This window comes from Tamandua tetradactyla, chromosome 3, assembly GCF_023851605.1.
Source record: "Tamandua tetradactyla isolate mTamTet1 chromosome 3, mTamTet1.pri, whole genome shotgun sequence".
Lineage (NCBI taxonomy): Eukaryota > Metazoa > Chordata > Mammalia > Pilosa > Myrmecophagidae > Tamandua > Tamandua tetradactyla.
Window position 1 is genome coordinate 206,921,870 of NC_135329.1, and position 20,942 is coordinate 206,942,811.

The 20,942-nt window shown below is 44.0% G+C and overlaps 1 protein-coding gene across 1 annotated transcript in view; it reads right to left on the reverse strand.

Moving 5' to 3' along the window:
• Positions 1 to 20,058, reverse strand: part of LOC143678206 (uncharacterized) — a 52,636-nt gene extending 32,578 nt beyond the window's left edge. Inside the window, exon 1 of the mRNA XM_077155408.1 lies at positions 19,948 to 20,058. The gene's annotated coding sequence lies outside the window, so the exon portion shown is untranslated. The remainder of the gene's footprint in view (positions 1 to 19,947) is intronic.
• Positions 20,059 to 20,942: the final 884 nt, after the last annotated feature.

Here is a 20,942-nt window from a genome sequence, read left to right on the forward strand (position 1 = left end):
CTTCGGGTAGGTTAGTTCAGGGCTGAGCCAGGACCCTTCATTAATAAACATTAGGGGCTGGACCAGGTGGATTGGCTTTAGATAGAGTATGGTGGCCAAGGCATGTCTATAAACAGCATAATATATATTCTTCTCAAGCTCACATGGAACATAAGAAATCCAAAAGAGCAGAGATTATATAAATTACACTCTCAGACCACAAAGAATTGAATTAATAATAAAAAACAGAAAGATAGCTGGAAAAATCCCAGAATATTTGGAGACTGAATGATACACTTCTAAATAACACGTGGGTTAGAGAAGTCTCTATAGAAAATTAAAAATGTTTTAAAATAAATTAAAATGAAAATACAACTTATCAATATGTATAGTTTGCAGCCAAAGCAGTGATCAAAGGGAAATTTATAACATTGGATGCATATATTAGAAAAAAAGAAAGATCTAAAATTAATAATATAAACTTTCACTTTAGGAAACTAGAGAAAGAAGAGCAATACACACCTCACATAAACAGAAGAAAAGAAATGATTTTTTGAAAAAAGCGGAAACCGATGAAATTGAAAACAGAAAGCCCATACAGAAAATCAACGAAACCAAAAGTTGGTTCTTTGAAGAGATCCGTGCAATTGATAAGCCTCTAGCAAGGGGCACAACAACCTGACAAAGGGAAAGATCCTTACAGGTGGGGACGTGCCTCTGGAGATGGCCTGGTAGCTGTTGGTACAGTCTACCATGAGCGCCAATTCATCCTGGATTAAGAGACAGGGAGTCAAAAAGGAGAAGATGACTCCTGTGGTCCGGGTTGGAGGAGACCAGATCACACTTTGACCGGGGCCCTCCCACGCCCATCCACGCCCTGCCAGGAGTCCGCAGCGACAGTTGCTCTACCTCCAAGGGGTAGAGTTCTGGCACCCCGGGTTAGCATTCGAGGCCCCCAGGAGCTGGCTCCAGAGCACCTCCTCAGTGCTCCCTTCCTCTCTTCTTCATGTGAGCTACACTGAGTCAAACCCAACCACCTGCTGGAGTCTTGCTTCCTGGGCTGGCCTGCACCAACATGCAGCTTAGGAACCAGCATTCGGCAAAATCTGCTCTTCAGCTCCACCTTCAACCCCCCGGAGACAATACCGAATGGCAGCTTTGCCTCATTTCCGGCGTCCCTAAACCCGTGGCCTCCCTGAACAGGTGGAGGCCTGGATGGCCCCAAGATGGAGGCCGCATGACACTGCATGGTTTTGTGTTACTGTCTGCAAATTCGCTTCCAATAAGAGTAGGTGCGCCACATGCTAGGGGGCGCGACAAAATGTTCTGATAGGCTTTATCTTTTGAAATTCTATCCGTCATTCCAAGTAGAAGTGTATAATTATTATTACTGGAGTAAAACATGGCAATAATTAATGATGACTGTGAAAGCCATTTATTTGATGCACCAAAACAGTCATTAAGAACTTCCCAGTAGATAAATAGGGAAGTAAGATGGTTAAGCGAGAGTGAGTAGCTAGATAAGGAGAACACTATATCCTCTATGGTGTAACGCATTTAAATAAAGATTTAAATGAGAATATTAAACAGGACTGCGATTACATTTTATTTTAATTCTAATCTTTGTAGAATTGTTTTGTGTGCTTGTATTTGTAACATTAAACTAAATGCCCATAAAGATTGCTATTTAATTTTTAGTTATACAATTCAATTACAGGCATACCTCATCTGCTAACTTGAATCTCTCATGTGCCCCAGAAAAGCCATGTTCTTTAATCCTCAATCAATATTGCTGGGTGGGATCTTTTTGATTGTTTCCTTGAAAATGTGACCCACCCAACTTCGGGTGGTAACTTTTGAATAGATGGGTTCCATGGAGACGTGTCTCCACCCATTCAAGGTGGGGTTGCTTACTGGAGCCCTTTCAGAGGGAATCATTTTTGGAAAAAGCTTCAGAGGCAACAGAGCCCACACAGCTAGAGTTCTTAGGAGATGCAGAAGGAAAACACCCCTGGGGAAGACTTATGAAATGAGAGAAAGCCAGCAGAAATTCCATTTACCTTTCTAGCTGAGAAAGACCCCAAATGTCATCAGCCTTCTTGAGCCAAAGTAACTTCCCCTGGATGCCTTAATTTGGACATTTTCATGGAGTTAGAACTATAAACTTACAACTTAATAAATTCTCTTTTTAAAAGCCGTTCCATTTCTGGTATATTGCATTCTGACAGCTTAAAAATGAAAACACCTCATTTTATAGCACTTTGCAGATATTGCATTTTGTGCAAATTGAATGTTTATGGCAACCCTGTGTTGAACAAATGTGTGGTGCAATTTTTCCAACATCATGTGCTCATCGTGTGTCTCTGTGTCGCATTTTAATTAATGTATGTATATTGTTTTATTAGACAATGCTATTGCATATTTAATAGACTACAATATAGTGCATACAAACTTTTATATGTACTGAAAAACTAAAAAATTAATATGTTTCACTTTATTGCCATATTTGCTTTTTTGCAATGGTCTGGAACTGAACTCACACTATCTCCGAGGTTTGCCTGTATACGTTTAGACTTTGAGTCTCTCAAGAAAAGCCCAGTCTGGGAATTCTTTATACCTTAAACTTTCACAAGGAAGCAAAATTCCAAAATCATGTGGACAAAAAAATACAGGATAAGTAAGGTGACTGTATGTGGTGGCTTATATTATGTACTCCAAACTTAGAACTTTTAGGGAGTCAATCTGCATTCCTGTGGGTGTGAACCCATAGGAATAGAATATCTTGAAGATATTATTTTTTATTAAGATTTGGCCCAACTGAATGGAATTGGGTCTTAATCTGTATTACTAGAGGCCTTTATAAGCAGAAGAAATTCAGAAATAGTGAGAGAATGCCACGGAGAGGAGCTAGAAGTCAGCGGGAACCTGGAAGAGAAAGGAGAGGGTATTTCCACGTCATGGGAAAGCCAAAGAACCCAAGGATTGCCAGCCAGCCAGAACATACCCACCCGGGGAGCAAGCAGGCCTTCCAGCCTCCAAAACCTTGAGACGATAAATCCCCACTGTTTAAGCCAACCCATTGTGTGGTATTTGTCATAGCAGCTGGGAATCTAAGGCACCAGATTATTGATTGTCCAAATTGGGACACTTTGGGGAGTGAAATGGATGTTTTTAATGATTACATCTGGACCCCACAAGTAAATGGGACAGTCCTTGGTAGCCTAGGTGACCCCCCCTAAATATCCTGCTCCTTCACCTACCTCAATTGGAAGTGAGTGTCATTTTAATCTCACAGATATTTGGCAGTTACTGTGGAAGACATTTTTCAGTTAACAGTGCCCAGAAATCAATGCTCCTGTTCTATAATGTCAAATTTTTAAAACATGACTCCAAAATTTTTAAAAATAAAATTGCCACATTATGTTTGGACAAATTCAAGATTTATGGTTTTATCTCAGAAGTCCACCCAGTGCTTGGTTTCTGAGCCTGAGCCATCTGATGGTCAGCGTGATGGGTAGCGGTGGGGAGAGGATGCTCCTCCACCTTCCTGCCTCCATCCCCCACTCTTCCCAACCCTTGAACCTCTGTCCTCTTTCACCGAGGTCCCATCCACCCTTTAAGGTCAGGTCTACACAGGCGCCCCCTCCTCTGTCCCGCATTTCCTGATCCACCTGGCAAAACTACTCCACTTCCAAACTTCTGCAGAACTTCACTGGCCATGAGGATATCATGAGTTAAGACACAGATGACCGAATTAATGTTAACATCTGCTTGGCTGCTGACGCTAAAAAAATAACCCCAATTAACCAAATCACCCCAGTCTGAGGCAAGCCACCTTGACCACCCCCAGGCAAACTCCCTGGGCAGTGGCTCGGGTTTTTTCAGGAGTCTGTGGAGGGCTTGAAGCTGAGGCAGGAAGAACGCAATCTGATCTGATTCTTGCCTATGGTGACACTCGTTGGAGCATTGTTCATGTGCAGGAAGTGGTCATTCTCACCCTCCTGGTCTCCAGCTCTGACTCACCGGGTTGTCCCCACACTGCGGCTTCAGATGCCGCCAACAGCTCGGGCAGTACAGTAAAATGTCTCGCTGAAAAGTCCCCCCAGGCGCGGAAAGGGCTGTTGTCACCATTCACGCGGTTTCATCTCGATGCCTGGACCGCCTCACACCTGGGCCAGGTGATCTTAATCACAGCTGTATCGGTGTAGGTGTGAAAAGGTCCCCCAAAGTAAGGGCGTCTGCGCCATTGATTATTTCACACCCCTCCTCCCAGATAATCATGGCCCCCACCTCCACTTCCTGGGTACATTGTGAGTGTGACTATGTGCTATAAAAAGTGAGTTTCACTGAGATTTTTGTAAACATCTAGCTAACATCCCGCTTGGTACTTCCCTCTGAGAGCCAAGTTAGCGTGATGAGAAGAAATCATCTTATTTGCAGGAAACTGGAACCTCTAAGTCTCCTTATGAAGCCAAGGAGCAATATTGGAGCATCTGTAATGTGAGGTCTCAAGCTCGTATCAAAAAGCGCATGTCGTGACTAAGGCAGGTAGGTGTCTGCCACAGAAACCCCGTCTCTGCTGCCACGCTTCAAACTCCTCCAGTTTCAGAGCTCCTCCTCCAAGACGCACCCCCAAACCCACCCATGTCCCACGAGAGGCCAAAGAACTGGAGGTGAGATAGAAGCAGTCAGCCGGCGGCATGACTTTTGGGGGATGAAATGTGTCCCCCCCCCCAAAGTAGTTGGGGGTTCTAACCCCCAGGGCCTGTGAACATGACCTTATTTGGAAGTAGGATCTTCGCAGATGTCATCAAGTTCACGTTAGATGCTGGTTTGGGGTGCGCCTCACCCCAGTAGGACTGGCACCCTTATAAGAAGAGGGGAATCTGGACACAGAGATACTGGGGAGAAGGCAGAGATTGGAGTGATGCAGCTGCAAGCCAACAGAAAATGAGAACACATGTGTGTTATTTTAGTGAAACGTGATGCCGGAAGTATAAAGTAGAAATGAATGAAAAGAGTTAACCGTGGGGGCAGAGGGGAGAGGGGACAGGTGTGGGGCGAGGTGTCTCTTGGGTACCTTCTGATAGCAACTAACTTTTGCACCATGTAAATGTTTTACATATTCAAAAAATAAAATTCAATTTAAAAAGGATGAGAAAAACCAAACAGTACAATGGAGTACAAACAGAAACAACCAGACTGGCAACAAATCAAACCGATACCCTAATCACGCAGAGCAAGGAATTAATTCTAGCCCTCTGATTGCACATCCTTAATGAGATATGTTCTAAGAACAAAAAAGGACTGTGAAAATGTTCGTCATGGGGGAGGGTGTGTGGGAACTCTATTTCCCGCATGTTCTTTCTATAAACCTTCAACTTCTCTAATTAAAAAAAGGACTGCAAAAAATATTTTAAACTTTTCTTAGTAGGTTTACTGTTATTGATCTTGCAATTCTGAAACTTTCATGCATAAAATATGCAAAATGAATATGCAAATATATACTTTACTGAAAGAAGGGGAAGAATGATACAAGTGATAAGTGGAAGAGATCTAGAAAAACCCTGTCATGGTAGCTTTGAATTGGAAACGTCGGCTTGAATTCATGATTTGTTTCAAAATGAATTTCCCAACTCTGTCCACCAATGGTCTAGAAGCAACAACATCCCAGGAGCAGTGATCTAAGCTCTTGTATTCTAAAGACTTTTGCCGCTAAAATGAACCTGATCTGGGGTTGGAAATGAACGATGTAGCCTGGAATAGCTTGCATTTCCAGAAAGCAAAAAGTCCTTAAAAATAAATGCAGGGCGGGCCATGGTGGCTCAGCAGGCAGAGTTCTCGCCTGCCATGCTGGAGACCCAGGTCGATTCCTGGTGCCTGCCCATGCAAAAATAAATAAATAAAAATAAATAAATGCAACTGTCAAAAGAACCCATGAGCTGACCTAAAGGGCTCTGGACAAATGTGGGACAGTTTGAACATCAAAAATGAATAACAATAATATTGGGTTGAATTATAACACATTTTTAAAATCCATGAATCCACAGTGATTTAAAAAAAGGGGGGGGGGGGAGAGGGAAGGAATTCTTAGCAAGAAAATGCCCCCTGGTAGATGTATAAGGAATAAAAGAATTAAAAAACGCTACTTTGCACCCCCACTGAAATACCTGATTCCAGCACGTGTCATCAATGATTGCTAAAATTACTGGGTGAACTGGCTGTTTGGGTGGTCCTGGGGCCATGGGACCAGCCCACAAACTACTCCTTACTCCAAGGGGGATGGAGAGAGGTGTAGTAATCAAACCTGGCATCACCAAGAAGGGTACAACCTGACCTTATCTGCCTCCTGATGCGATGCGATGAGAAGTACACAATATCACCCAGGAAGCCACCTTACCACGAATATTAAGCCTGAATCTAATCATGAGTAAACAACCAGACATCCTACACATGTGGGACGTTCTACTGGCCAACTAATGTCATGAAAAAAAGCAGTAATCACATCAATAACAAGAAGGCAGAGGATGGTTTCAGATTGAAAGAACCTAAAGAGACACAACAACTAAATTATCACACATGAAACATGATTGCATCCTGGATAGGGTTTCTTCAATCCAACTATAAAAGATGTTTGGGGGGGTCGGGGGCAATTGCAGAAATTTGAACACAGATGGCATTTTGGAGACTGTGATGGTTGGGATAACGGTGTGACTTTGTGGGAGAATGTTCTTTTTAGGAGATGCTGAGATAACCAGGAGTGAAGGGTGACAGTGTCAGCAGCTTGCTCCGAATGGTTCAGCAAAATAAAAGTACATGAAAGCAGAGAAGAGAGAAAGAGAAAGCAGTTCGGATAAAATGATTCGAGGTGGAGAATCTAAGGGAAGGTAGAGGGATGCTCATTGTGCTTTTCTTTCGACTTTTCTGCAGGTTTGAGAATTTCACAAAAAAAAAAAGTTGTGAAAGAGGCCGCTTGCAGCCCGAGGCCTGGCAGGGAGTTTAGGATGGCTCCCTAAATCCCAATAGATTAATCCCCTTTTTATGGTTCCCTAAAAAGCAGAATGGTCCACATTTCACTTCTCGACCCCTCCTCCCACTCAGCACCTGTTAAAGCCCCACCACTTGCAGACACTCTGAATCCAATAGCCCTTGGAAAAGTTGAATGAATGGAAAACACACCTGGCCAACACCATCCAGGTAGGGCGGGAGTTCCCAATGCCCCTGTATGATGGTTAGGTTCTGCTGTCAGCTTGGCCAAGTGATTATGTCCAGTCATCTGATCAGGCAAGCTTTGGATATTTCGTGACTAGTTGATAAACCAGAAAGCTGGTGTAGTAAATCGTGTCAGTTGATTGCATCTGTGGCTCATTACATCTGTGATCAACTAAGGCATGTCTCCCATGACAGATGAAGGCTTTTAAGAGAGAAAGACTCTTTCACTGATTCTTCAACCAGTGAGCCTCTCTGGTGGAGTTTATCCAGACCCTTTGTCAGAGCCACCAGCTTCACAGCTTGCTCTACGGATTTTGGGTTCTTCCATTTCCATGGCTGTGTGAGACACCTTTATAAATCTTATATTTACATTATGACACTATTAAACTGTACCACAGAGGAAACTCCTGATACTGTGTCAAACTATAGGGACACCCAAATCAATAGGCCAAGCCCTTATTTTTGAAGCTTGTACTTGTGAAGCTTATGTATGTAGCAGAGAAGCTTAGCCTACCTATAGGTATGCCTAAGAGCCACTTCAGAAGGACCTCTTTTGTTGCTCAGATGTGGCCTCACTCTCTCTAAGCCCAACTCTGCAAGTGAAACCATTGTCCTCCCCCCTACATGGGACATGACATCCACAGGTGAAAGTCTCCCTGGTGTGGGAGATGACTCCCAGGGCTGAGCCTGGCCCTGGCACCATTGGCTCAACAATGCCATCCTGACTGAAAGGGGAAAAGAAGTGTAACAAATAAGATATCAGTAGCTGAGAGAATTCAAATAGAGTTGAGAGGCTACTCTGGAGATCACAGTAGTGCAAGCTTCAGTTAGACATTGCCAACTATCATAACTTGCCAAACACAACCAAAACCATTCTGCCAATCCTAAAGAACACCTAGGGCAATATACAAAATTCCACAAATGTTCCATGCACTCAGGCAGCTTTCTAGAAACCTACAACCTCCAGATGAGTCCCTGGACCTGATAAGTCCTGAAATGCAGATAGACCAGCCTTTCCAGAACATCAACTAGTTCCATCTCCTTATCCCATATATTATCCACTGTCCCTTCCAACATGAAAAAGTTAGAATGGGCATAGCCCAAATACCCCTAGAGAGTAAGATCAAAGGTGATAGTGGACTTATATACAAAGAAGATAGGGTTTAAAAACAAGTATGATTGCTGAATTATTATATTGATATTTCTTTTAGTCTCCAGTATCTTAGAGCAGCTAAAAGTAAAAACCTAAAATTGTGGAATCGTAACCCACACCAAATTCTGAAATCTGTTCTACAGCTAATTGTTGTGATATGCTTTGAAATTTATTTATTTTTTTGATTATATGCTATTTTTCACAAAAAAGAAAAAAAGTCGATTGTGATAAAATGCAAAGTTATATGTTGATATTGTGAACCACTGATTGTACACTTTGGATGATTACATGGTATGTGATTATACATCAATAAAATACAAATAATTTTTAAAAATAAAAGGAGAAGGTATAGTTATAAAAGAGAAGATAGGATTTAACAAATGGGCATGATTCTTGAATCATTATATTGATATTTATTTTAGTCTCCAGTGTCTTGGAGCAGCCAGAAGGAAAAACCTAAAATTGTGGAACTGTAACTCATACCAAACTCTGAAATCTGTTCTATAACTACTTGTTGTGGTGTATTGCTTTTTTGTATATATGTTATTTTTCACAATTAAAAAAAAAACTTTTAAAAAGCACTAAATAAATAAATCTCATATTTACAGGACTAAATAAATAAATCTCATATTTACAGCTCTCTCCCATTGGTTCTGTTTCTCCTAGGATCACCTCTCTTCCACCCCAAGCGGTAGGGCCTGTGAGGCCTCCAGCCAGCCCCAGTGGGTGCTGGGGTCGGGGAGGGGCGCCCATCTGCTGTGCCAGGTTTTCGCCCTTCTTATCATCTAGGGCACCTGGGGCTCTTCCCAGGCGGCCCCCCAGCTCGGTGGGGACGCCTCTATTTCTCCCAGCACCCTCCAGGCTCTCAAGGGCCTTCGTCCATTTGTTCCTTTATTTGGTAGGTCTGCCTGTGCATCAAGGCGCCAGGCTTCCCGGCCCTAGGGACACCGTGACGGACACGCAGCCACCGCCTCTGCTCTCTCGGAGCTCACAGACAAATTGCAACTGTGACAAGTGCCACGAAGGGGACGGGGGGACAAGATGTCACCGGAGCTGATAATGGGGGTTCTGGCTGACGTGACATTTGAGTGACAAACAGAAAATACAATTGACGGGCCTTGGTGACGGGGTGGACTGGGCGAGGAGGGCGCTGGGACGTGCTCAGGTTTCTGGCTTGTATAACTGGATGGGTGTGGGCGGTGGCCCCCACCGGGACACCCCTGACAGGCTGCAGAGCAGCAGGGGTGACAGGCATTCCTGCAGGCCAGGGGAGAGGTGGCCCCCAAGCCTGCATGTGTGGGAGCCAGCTGTGCACCTCTGGAAACTTCCACCAGCCCTGGAAAGACACACACCCAGGGGGTTTTCAAGCCTGGGCAGTCTCCTTTAGTTTTTGCTGTTCTTTGTTCTTGGAAATAGATTCAGGGCAGCATCTCGCATACCAGGTGACAAGGCTCCTGTGGCCTGCTAGCAGGGAAGGCCGCCTCTCCTTTTCTCCTGAGAGCAAAGGTGGAAGGGAAGAGCTTGGGGAGGGAACAGACATGCAACACACACAAATGCGTGTGCACACATACACATACTCAATTGTACCCAATTCCTTCTTTGGGGGTTTGCCACTCCAGAGGTATCCAATTAGCTTTGTTAACAGTTGGAGATCACATTATTCACCCAAATTTGGTCAAGGAAAAGTACAATATTTTCTTGGAATCAATTATTTGATAAGCTGCTAAGGCTATATTTAAAATGAAAAGAGACATTTCATTTACTGCTTTGGGGATGGGATGGGGGGAGACAGAGGCTAAAAAAGTGATTGGAGAATGGAGCCCTTCCCGGTTAGACCCTTTCCCTCACCCCCTTCATCCACGGTCTCCTAAAAACAAGACTCCCTTGATGCATGTGCATTTTATGTAGAAGGAGGTGGAGGGACCGAGTTCTACTCCCGGGAGGACACAGAGCAAGACAAGGCACAGGAGGGGAAGGTTCCCAGGATGCCAACCCTCAGGAGTCAGCAGAAAGGCGGGCTGGGGCGTGTATTATTCCCTGAGGCTGCTGTAACAAAATACCCCAAACTGGGTGACTTAAAACAACAGAAATTTATTCTCTCACAGTTCTGGGGGCCAGAGATCCAAAATTGAGGTGTCTGCAGGGCCATGTTCCCTCTGAAGGTTCTAAGGGAGGGTCCATTCCTTGCCTCTTCCAGCTCAGTGGCCCAGGCATTCCTTGGCTTGTGGCTGCCCACTCCAGTCTCTGCCTCTGGCTTCACATGGGCATCTCCTCATCTGTGTGTGTTCCTTGAAGACACTTGTCTTTGGATTAGAGCCCACCCAGATAATGCAAGAAGGTCTTCTCATCTCAAGATCCTTCACTCAATTCACATTTGCAAAGACCCTTTTCCCAAACGAGGTCATATTCACAGGTTCCAGGAATTCGGATGTGGACACATCTTTTGGGGGGCCACCACTCAGCCCACTCCAGGATGAGACTTCCGCAGACCACGGAGGATGGGTGGCGGTGGTTATGCTTGCTTGCCTTCTGACTCAGCACTGGTGCCTTGTGGTTAGGGCCACTCATTCTGGAAGTACACTGAGAAACCCATCCCTGCCTCTGCTCTCACTGCTTCTCTCGGGACCACCTCGGAGACGGCTTCTTGAGAGGAAATCGGGAGGCATTCTGGGAAACCCTGGCTGGCTCAACACACCCTCCTTCCCAGCTATGCAAATGACACCCCTTCTTCAGGGCCTGTATCCAGGCCCCTGCTTTCAGGTCCCTTTGTCGGCGGCCCAGGCCCCAGCTGACCCGGCCTCCGTGGGACTCTCTGGCCTTGGCAGTGCTCTCACAACGCTGACAAGTGCTGGCGGCTGCCCGCTGCACGCTGGGCCCAGGGCTTAGAAGCATGAATCCCACACTGCCTTGGGATGGTTTGGGGATCTTAGCCTGGGGCAGGCTCCATGAAGTCCCAGAGTCCTTGCGGGGAGGAGGGGTGGAAGTGTCAAAAGTCAGCACAAGAAGCTAAAACCCCTTTAGACTGAATCACCCTCAAAGATCACCTTTAAGCCACCAGGGCCCAGACCTTCAAGTTCAAACGCAGGAATCAGAGTGTACCCCGGCATTGCGGCTGCACCTCCCTCACCCAGGGGCAGGTCTAGCTTAAAGAATGGGGGCGGGGTGGGGCGGGGGAGCAGTAATTAAAGAGATTATTGTCATCAAACATCTTCCTCCCCAGGTATAGGAAATGGTTTTCCTAAGTTAAGGGCCTGCGTGCAGCAGCTCACTGCAGGTTGATTTTTCATGGATGAGCCAGTCTGATGCACCGGACCCTCAGGAGCCCGCTTCTCCAGCTCTCGCTCTCTGCCCTCTCTGCTCCCAGGCTGAGCTGACCCTGAGCCTCTCCCTGCCCCGTTCCACCCCAGGAGGCCCCAGGGGCTTGGTTCCTCCTTCCCAGGCTGCCTTCTTCCAACCAGCCCTATGGGTTCCATCCCTTCGAAGGCTGCTAGAATGGCAGGGTCCCCCTCAGCGCAGCTGTGCCCAGCCCTAGTGTCCAGAAGGTGGGAGGGGCACCTCCTGCCTCCTGCTCCTGCCCTGTCCACGCCCCTCCCTCACTCCCGCATCACTGTCAGCCCAACTGGGGCAGGAAACAGGCCCTGGATTAGGGCTCCCTCGCTCTGCTTCGTTTTCTTCTGGTACTTAACGCCCCAAGATGATGCTATCGGTCTGCCTATTTATTGTTTATCTCTTCCCAGGAGAATATGAGCTCCAGGACAGCACGGACTTTATCCCCAGGGCCCAGGGCAGCAGCAGGTGGCACAGAGAGAGGCTCGGGGCATCTTTGGGGACTGAAAGCATTGACTGCACATCGCCTTATTCCCGCACCCAGCGCGCCACCATGTGCCCCGGCCCGCTCTGCTCGGCAGGCAACCGATCATCCCGGAGCATTTCCTCACGCCGGCCGAATACCCTTCACTGCTCTCACTGCTCATCTTCGTGCTCCGCCCTCCCTCGCATCTTCCTTCCTCGGTCCTGGAATCTACCCAGAGTCCGGGGCAGACGCCTCGGGTCTGCTTGGAGGAAGGGACCCCGGGCAGTAGGGCGCAGTTTGGCTGACTCCTGAGTTCCTCCCCGGGGACTCATACATCGTCACAGCAGTTCCGGGGCTTTGGGGGTGGGGGGTGGGGGGCGACGGGGGTTTCACCTCGCCCTGTCCTGGGGCGCAGGAGGAGGATGGACTCCCAGGTTCCTCTGAACCCCGCGAGGACACCCTGGTCCACTTTCTCCCGGGCGGCGAGCTGCGGGCCCGGGCCCTGCGGCTCCGCAGCGCCATCTGGTGGCGGCTGCCGCTGAGCCCGCGCGGGAACCCCGGCAGAGATTCGTCGCTGCTGCAAGCGGCCTTTTCCCACGGGAACCGCGCACACCTCCCTCTTACACATTTTATTTCAGAATAAAATAAATACGTTTATCACAGAAAATCCAGGGAGACAAAAAGAAAGTGAAACTCACCCATAGCGGGGTTGCTAGCTAAAATGCAAGACATCCAGTTACATTTGAATTTCAGATAAACCACCAGTAATTGCGGGGGATGCTTTTGATCCTAGAAATTATTCGTTGTGGTTATGGGTTGCATTGTGTCCCCACCAAGGACCTCTGATGTCCTACTCAGAAGGTGACCTGATTTGGAAATAGGGTCGTTATGGATGGAATCAGGCAAGTTCTAATGAGGCCACGATGGAGTGGGGCGGCCCTTTAATCTGATACGGCAGGTGGCCTTACAGGAGAAGGAAATGTGGACACAGAGGAGAATGCCATGTGACAGCTGGGGCAGAGGCAAGCCACGGCCAGAAGCGAAGCAACAGGCGTGGGACAGGGGCCCCTACCGGTTTCAGAGGGCCCTGCTGACACCTTGATTTTGGATGTGCAACCCCAGGACAGAGGCAATAAATTTCTATTGTTTTATGCTACCTATCTCCTGGTGCATCATTGCTGAAGCCCTAGGAAACTGGGGACAAGCTGTTCATTTGAGAGTCAAATTTAACTGGACGTCTGTATTTTATTTGCCAAATCTTGCAACCCAACACCCATAAGCACATGATCCAAAGTAATCTTTTTGAAGCATATTAATTTTTTTCTAACCATATATATACACTTTTATGCTATTAAATTTATTTAATTACAAATTTAATCTTCATTCCTATCCCCTTATATTTTATAAACAGCTTAATTTTTATTTAAATTTATTTTTATTTTTCTTCTTTTGTCTTTTTTATTGTGAAATATAACATATATACAAAAAATCAATAAATTTCCAAGTATATTTTAACAAGTAGCTATAGAACAGATTTTAAAGTTCGGGATGGGTTACAGTTCACGATTTTTAGTTTTTTCTTCTAGCTGCTCCAAGACACTGGAGACCAAAAGAAATACCAATATAATGATGTAGCAGTCATACTCATTTGTTAAATCTTATCTTCTCTGTTTTACTCTTCCTTTTCTTTAAGTAACATATATACAAAAAAGTAATAAATTCCAAAGTACATTGTAACAGTTAGTTGTAGAACAGATTTCAGAGTTTGATATGTTACAATTCCACAATTTTAGGTTTTTATTTCTAGCTGTTCTAAGGTGCTGGAGACTAAAAGGAATATAAGTATAATGATTCAACATGTTAAACACAACTTTCTCTGTATATTTCCACCATCACTTTTTTTTTTGAAAGAAACTTTTTGTATTATGCACATTGTGCTTTCACTATAGCAAAAGCAGTTAATAATAATTAGTTTTAAGACGGTAAATAGTTTGTTTGTTTGTTTTTTAGTTTTTTTTATTAATTAACCCAACATTTAGAAATCATACCATTCTACATATGCAATCAGTAATTCTTAACATCATCACATAGATGCATGATCATCGTTTCTTGGTACATTTGCATCGGTTTAGAAGAACTAGCAACACAACAGAAAAAGATATAGAATGTTAATATAGAGAAAAGAAATAAAAGTAATAATAATAGTAAAAACAAACAAACAAACAAAAAACAAACCTATAGGTCAGATGCAGCTTCATTCAGTGTTTTAACATGATTACTTTACAATTAGGTATTATTGTGCTGTCCATTTTTGAGTTTTTGTATCTAGTCCTGTTGCACAGTCTGTATCCCTTCAGCTCCAATTACCCATTATCTTACCCTGTTTCTAACTCCTGCTGGACTCTGTTACCAATGACATATTTCAAGTTTATTCTCGAATGTCGGTTCACATCAGTGGGACCATACAGTATCTGTCCTTTAGTTTTTGGCTGGACTCACTCAGCATAATGTTCTCTAGGTCCATCCATGTTATTACATGCTTCATAAGTTTATCCTGTCTTAAAGCTGCATAATATTCCATCATATGTATATACCACAGTTTGTTTAGCCATTCTTCTGTTGATGGACATTTTGGCTGTTTCCATCTCTTTGCAATTGTAAATAATGCTGCTATAAACATTGGTGTGCAAATGTCCGTTTGTGTCTTTGCCCTTAAGTCCTTTGAGTAGATTCCCAGCAATGGTATTGCTGGGTCGTATGGCAATTCTATATTCAGCTTTTTGAGGAACCGCCAAACTGCCTTCCACAGTGGTTGCACCATTTGACATTCCCACCAACAGTGGATAAGTGTGCCTCTTTCTCCGCATCCTCTCCAGCACTTGTCATTTTCTGTTTTGTTGATAATGGCCATTCTGGTGGGTGTGAGATGATATCTCATTGTGGTTTTGATTTGCATTTCTCTAATGGCCAGGGACATTGAGCATCTCTTCATGTGCCTTTTGGCCATTTGTATTTCCTCTTCTGGTAGGTGTCTGTTCAAGTCTTTTTCCCATTTTGTAATTGGGTTGGCTGTCTTTTTGTTGTTGAGTTGAACAATCTCTTTATAAATTCTGGATACTAGACCTTTATCTGATATGTCATTTCCAAATATTATCTCCCATTGTGTAGGCTGTCTTTCTACTTTCTTGATGAAGTTCTTTGATGCACAAAAGTGTTTAATTTTGAGGAGCTCCCATTTATTTATTTCCTTCTTCAGTGCTCTTGCTTTAGGTTTAAGGTCCATAAAACTGCCTCCAATTGTAAGTTTCATAAGATATCTCCCTACATTTTCCTCTAACTGTTTTATGGTCTTAGACCTAATGTTTAGATCGTTGATCCATTTTGAGTTAACTTTTGTATAAGGTGTGAGATATGGGTCTTCTTTCATTCTTCTGCATATGGATATCCAGTTCTCTAGGCACCATTTATTGAAGAGACTGTTCTGTCCCAGGTGAGTTGGCTTGACTGCCTTATCAAAGATCAAATGTCCATAGATGAGAGGGTCTATTTCTGAGCACTCTATTCGATTCCATTGGTCGATATATCTATCTTTATGCCAATACCATGCTGTTTTGACCACTGTGGCTTCATAATATGCCTTAAAGTCCGGCAGCACGAGACCTCCAGCTTCGTTTTTTTTCCTCAAGATGTTTTTAGCAATTCGGGGCAACCTGCCCTTCCACATAAATTTGCTTATTGGTTTTTCTATTTCTGAAAAATAAGTTGTTGGGATTTTGATTGGTATTGCATTGAATCTGTAGATCAATTTAGGTAGGATTGACATCTTAACTATATTTAGTCTTCCAATCCATGAACACGGTATGCCCTTCCACCTATTTAGGTCTTCTGTGATTTCTTTTAGCAGTTTTTTGTAGTTTTCTTTATATAGGTTTTTTGTCTCTTTAGTTAAATTTATTCCTAGGTATTTTATTCTTTTAGTTGCAATTGTAAATGGGATTCGTTTCTTGATTTCCCCCTCAGCTTGTTCATTACTAGTGTATAGAAATGCTACAGATTTTTGAATGTTGATCTTATAACCTGCTACTTTGCTGTACTCATTTATTAGCTCTAGTAGTTTTGTTGTGGATTTTTCCAGGTTTTCGACGTACAGTATCATATTGTCTGCAAACAGTGATAGTTTTACTTCTTCCTTTCCAATTTTGATGCCTTGTATTTCTTTTTCTTGTCTAGTTGCTCTGGCTAGAACCTCCAACACGATGTTGAATAATAGTGGTGATAGTGGACATCCTTGTCTTGTTCCTGATCTTAGGGGGAAAGTTTTCAATTTTTCCCCATTGAGGATGATATTAGGTGTGGGTTTTTCATATATTCCCTCTATCATTTTAAGGAAGTTCCCTTGTATTCCTATCTTTTGAAGTGTTTTCAACAGGAAAGGATGTTGAATCTTGTCAAATGCCTTCTCTGCATCAATTGAGATGATCATGTGATTTTTCTGCTTTGATTTGTTGATGTGGTGTATTACATTAATTGATTTTCTTATGTTGAACCATCTTTGCATACCTGGGATGAATCCTACTTGGTCATGATGTATAATTCTTTTAATGTGTTGTTGGATACAATTTGCTAGAATTTTATTGAGGATTTTTGCATCTATTTTCATTAGAGAGATTTGTCTGTAGTTTTCTTTTTTTGTAATATCTTTGCCTGGTTTTGGTATGAGGGTGATGTTGGCTTCATAGAATGAATTAGGTAGTTTTCCCTCCACTTCGATTTTTTTGACGAGTTTGAGGAGAGTTGGTACTAATTCTTTCTGGAATGTTTGATAGAATTCACATGTGAAGCCGTCTGGTCCTGGACTTTTCTTTTTAGGAAGCTTTTGAATGACTGATTCAATTTCTTTACTTGTGATTGGTTTGTTGAGGTCATCTATTTCTTCTTGAGTCAAAGTTGGTTGTTCATGTCTTTCCAGGAACCCATCCATTTCATCTAAATTGTTGTATTTATTAGCGTAAAGTTGTTCATAGTATCCTGTTATTACCTCCTTTATTTCTGTGAGGTCAGTAGTTATGTCTCCTCTTCCATTTCTGATCTTATTTATTTGCATCCTCTCTCTTCCTCTTTTTGTCAATCTTGCTAAGGGCCCATCAATCTTATTGGTTTTCTCATAGAACCAACTTCTGGTCTTATTGATTTTCTCTATTGTTTTCATGTTTTCAATTTCATTTATTTCTGCTCTAATCTTTGTTATTTCTTTCCTTTTGCTTGCTTTGGGATTAGTTTGCTGTTCTTTCTCCAGTTCTTCCAAGTGGACAGTTAATTCCTGCATTTTTGCCTTTTCTTCTTTTCTGATATAGGCATTTAGGGCAATAAATTTCCCTCTTAGCACTGCCTTTGCTGCGTCCCATAAGTTTTGATATGTTGTGTTTTCATTTTCATTCGCCTCGAGGTATTTACTAATTTCTCTTGCAATTTCTTCTTTGACCCACTTGCTGTTTAAGAGTGTGTTGTTGAGCCTCCACGTATTTGTGAATTTTCTGGCACTCTGCCTATATTGATTTCCAACTTCATTCCTTTATGATCCGAGAAAGTGTTGTGTATGATTTCAATCTTTTTAAATTTCTTAAGACTTGCTTTGTGACCCAGCATATGGTCTATCTTTGAGAATGATCCATGAGCACTTGAGAAAAAGGTGTATCGTGCATCCTGCTGTTGTGGGATGTAATGTCCTATAAATGTCTGTTAAGTCTAGCTCATATTCAGATTCTCTATTTCTTTATTGATCCTCTGTCTAGATGTTCTGTCCATTGATGAGAGTGGTGAATTGAAGTCTCCAACTATTATGGTATATGTGTCTATTTCCCTTTTCAGTGTTTGCAGTGTATTCCTCACGTATTTTGGGGTATTCTGGTTTGGTGCGTAAATATTTATGATTGTTATGTCTTCTTGTTTAATTGTTCCTTTTATTAGTATATAGTGTCCTTCTTTGTCTCTTTTAACTGTTTTACATTTGAAGTCTACTTTGTTGGATATTAGTATAGCCACTCCTGCTCTTTTCTGGTTGTTATTTGCATGAAATATCTTTTCCCAACCTTTCACTTTCAACCTATGTTTATCTTTGGGTCTAAGATGTGTTTCCTGTAGACAGCATATAGAAGGATCCTGTTTTTTAATCCATTCTGCCAGTCTATGTCTTTTGATTGGGGAATTCAGTCCATTAACATTTAGTGTTATTACTGTTTGGATAATATTTTCCTCTACCATTTTGCCTTTTGTATTATATATATCATATCTGATTTTCCTTCTTTCTACACTCTTCTCCATACCTCTCTCTTCTGTCTTTTCGTATCTGACTCTAGTGCTCCCTTTAGTATTTCTTGCAGAGCTGGTCTCTTAGTCACAAATTCTCTCAGTGACTTTTTGTCTGAGAATGTTTTAATTTCTCCCTCATTTTTGAAGGACAATTTTGCTGGATATAGGAGTCTTGGTTGGCAGTTTTTCTCTTTTAGTAATTTAAATATATCTTCCCACTGTCTTCTAGCTTCCATGGTTTCTGCTGAGAAATCTACACATAGTCTTATTGGGTTTCCCTTGTATGTGATGGATTGTTTTTCTCTTGCTGCTTTCAAGATCCTCTCTTTCTCTTTGACCTCTGACATTCTAACTAGTAAGTGTCTTGGAGAACGCTTATTTGGGTCTAATCTCTTTGGGGTGCGCTGCACTTCTTGGATCTGTAATTTTAGGTCTTTCATAAGAGTTGGGAAATTTTCAGTGATAATTTCTTCCATTAGTTTTTCTCCTCCCTTTCCCTTCTCTTCTCCTTCTGGGACACCCACAACACGTATATTTGTGCGGTTCATATCGTCCTTGAGTTCCCTGATACCCTGTTCAAATTTTTCCATTCTTTTCCCGATAGTTTCTGTTTCTTTTTGGAATTCAGATGTTCCATCCTCCAAATCACTATTTCTATCTTCTGTCTCTTTAAATCTATCATTGTAGGTATCCATTGTTTTTTCCATCTTTTCTACTTTATCCTTCACTTCCATAAGCTCTGTGATTTGTTTTTTCAGTTTTTCTATTTTTCTTTTTGTTCAGCCCATGTCTTCTTCATGTCCTCCCTCAATTTATCAATTTCGTTTTTGAAGAGGTTTTCCATTTCTGTTCGTATATTCAGCATTAGTTGTTTCAGCTCCTGTATCTCATTTGAACTATTGGTTTGTTCCTTTGACTGGACCATATTTTCAATTTTCTGAGCGTGATCCGTTATCTTCTGCTGGCATCTGGGCATTTAGTCAGATTTCCCTGGGTGTTGGACCCAACAGGTTGAAAGATTTTTCTGTGAAATCTCTGGGTTCTGTTTTTCTTATCCTGCCCAGTAGGTGGCGCTCGTGGCACACGTTTGTCTGCGGGTTCCACCAGTAAAAGGTGCTGTGGGTCCTTTAACTTTGGAAAACTCTCGCCATGGGGGAGGTTCACCAGCCGAAGCAGCTTGGAAGAGTGACAGCCGGCCCGGGGGTCCGAACACGGGGAGGGTCGCCGGCCGCCGCAGCCCGGGAGAGTGCACCGTTCCCAGCCGGACCGGGGATTCACGTGTTTGGAAAGGACCCCCCGGTCACCGTTCTCCACGGTCTGGGGATTTCCGACCCAACTCTCTCAGTTGATCTGGGGGGCCTCGCGTGGTGGGACCGCCAGCCGCCTTGGCCCGAGGGGACCGCCTGCCCAATTCTGCCAGCTGGCCTGGGAAGGAGGAAGGGAGGGACTCCGGCCGCTTGCCGTCCCACCTGGGAAAGCCCGCACCCCTCGGCGATCTCACCGGAGCTGGTTCTCCCAGACAGTCAGCCGTTCCAGGATGGGGTACACCGTCCCTTTGATCTCTGTCGTGGCTCCGGGAGCTGCTCTGTATCGTCTCCACTCCCCCAGTAGCTGTTCTGGAGGAGGAAAGGTGAGGGTGGCAAGGCTGTCAAGGATGGTGGCGGAGGAGCCGGTGAAGGCGGAAGAGGGCACGGTGGTGGTTGGAGAGCCTCCAGAGCAGGAGGAGAAAGGGAAGGATAAGATGGCGGATGGAGTGGCGCCGGAGCAGAAGGGGAAAGGGAAGGGCAAGATGGCGGCGGGAGCGCCGCCGGCGGAGAAAGAGGGAGAGGAGGGCTGGATGGCAGCGGGAGCGCCACCGGCGGAGAAAGAGGGAGAGGAGGGCTGGATGGCGGCGGGAGCGCCGCTGGCGGAGAAAGAGGGAGAGGAGGGCTGGATGGCGGCGGGAGCGCTGCCAGCGGAGAAAGAGGGAGAGGAGGGCTCCACCATCACTTTTGATCTTTCTCCCACTCTTTAGGGGTATTTGGGCTATGCCCATTCCAACTTTTCTAATATGAGGGGGCTATGGATAATATGGGATAGAAGGATAGAACAAGTTGATGTTCTGGAAAGGCTGGCACCTCTGCATTTCAGAACTTATCTGGTCCAGGGACTCATCTGGAGGTTGTAGGTTTCTGGAAAGTTACACCAGTGCATAGAACGTTTGTAGAATCTTATATAATGTCTTAGCTATTCTTTAGGATTGGCAGGAATGGTTTTGGTTGGGTTTGGCAACTTATGGTAGGTGGTAAGGTCCAACTGAACCTTACATAAGAGTGACCTCCAGAGTAGCCTCTCAACTCTATTTGAACTCTCTCAGCCACTGATACCTTATGTGTTACACTTCTTTTCCCCCTTTTGGTCAGGATGGCACTGTTAATCCCATGTTGCCAGGGCCAGGCTCAATCTTGGGAGACTTACATCCCTGGATGTCATGCCCCATGTAGGGGAGCGTGATGG